The sequence below is a fragment of the Dipteris shenzhenensis genome, chromosome 1, assembly GCF_047967505.1.
Source record: "Dipteris shenzhenensis isolate YYH24624 ecotype China chromosome 1, Dip_SZ_1.0, whole genome shotgun sequence".
Classification (NCBI taxonomy): Eukaryota; Viridiplantae; Streptophyta; class Polypodiopsida; order Gleicheniales; family Dipteridaceae; genus Dipteris; species Dipteris shenzhenensis.
In genome coordinates, this window is record NC_141596.1 from 57,663,978 (window position 1) to 57,665,670 (window position 1,693).

Consider the following 1,693-nt stretch of genomic DNA (forward strand, 5'->3'; position numbering starts at 1 on the left):
GAGTTTGGGAGTTGGCATGAGTTGTGAACATGAAAATTTGGCAGCATTGGTGGCAATGAGGTGATGGCTACATAAGTGGAATCCACGAGCCTTGGTTGCTATGCCACTGTTAGTGACTGGGGTGATCACAACCACTCATTGGATGTCAATGATAAAGCGAAGATGTTGATGAGAGACATGAAGCTCGTGGAGTCCAAACCAAAGAGGGCATGATCCTCAATTGATGTGCTTTGATTGTCATAGAGCTGAGGCTTTTGACTAGGCATCATAGAGAGGTATGGGAGCTCACTAGCAGCTTCATTAGAAATGCCATGACTCGGGGTTCACTACCTCGATTGTTTCATTGGCATTGTCAGATTGAGTAGTGCAACTTGTCCAAAATACCTCTCTACATGTTCTAATAGGATGCAAGTTTTGCAACAAGCATGCGCGTGTGTGTGCATTCTTCGATGTTGATTAGAACATCCATACATACAAAAAAATTTGTCCATACAAGATGATAAGAGGACTCCCTATGTGAGCGTTATCAATGTTGGTGACCTATAGCCTTGATTAATATGTCCATACCACAAGCAAAACCTTTAAGGGAGCATGAGTGCTAGCAAGGTAGAGCCTTAGTAATGCTAGATCTTGGTGCTAGCAGCACTAGCTAATGGATATGTTGGGGAGGTTAGGTGGATGCTAGCCAGTTGAGGTAGCAACTATGGGGGCTTGGCAGTGTCTTCCTTGCTACAGTTTATGGTTGCCCTTGAGCTGCCCTCGAGCCAAGCCCACTAGCCCAATGTTGTAATAGTAGGCTAGCACTAGAATGCTAGACAAGGGAGAAACAAAATCCCTTGTTAGGGAAGCTATATCTAGATTTTTGGAGATATCGAAGCTGGCAAACAAGCCCCCTTGGAGGAGCCAACCAAATTGCCCTGAGATTTTGGAGTGTACTAGAGATTTGAGCCCCTCCTGGCAGCCATCGAAGAATGATACGCCATTGTTTCCAACCCCAAAAAAGCAATGGTAGGCAAAAATCTGTCTTCCATGAGACCTCATTTAAATTTTTATGAACAGGTAGGTGCCCTTCATCTAGCAACAACCAATGATTTCCACTTGTGAGGGATCGAAAGTTTGGCCAATGGGCATCTCCTCTTAGAGTCGGTCCCCATGGACCGGCGGAACACAATGTGATTGACGATTTCAACGAATGTTGGAGTCATAATTACTTGTGAACTAGATGCAAGATTTGTAGAATAGGTTCACTAGCAATGTTCAATGACTCTAGGGGCACCCCTTGGCTATTGAAAAGCTCGACTCCGCCCTCTTCGGGCTAAAGTGGGTGGCTAGACTATGCTGCTACAGGTTGAGGGTGGCTTATGATTTGTACTGCTACTCCGCCTCCAATAAAGTCTAATGGGCGTCTTCTGCGAATTTCTCTGCCTAAAAATTCCCAGTCAGGGTCCACTGTTTTGCTGGTGCATGGGGAGCGTCTCTTAACTACATTAAAGAAGAGGTTAAGGGGGGAGAGCTTAAACACATATAAAAGTTGGGCAAGTCTTTTGCTCCTCTAGAGTAGGAGGCTCTAGCTTGGAGGCTAAGAGGACTCCCGATGTGAGTGTAAGCAACGTTGGTGACAAATAGCCTTTATTAATATGTCCATACCACAAGCAAACTCTTTAAGGGAGGCTAAGAGGACAATGCTACATGA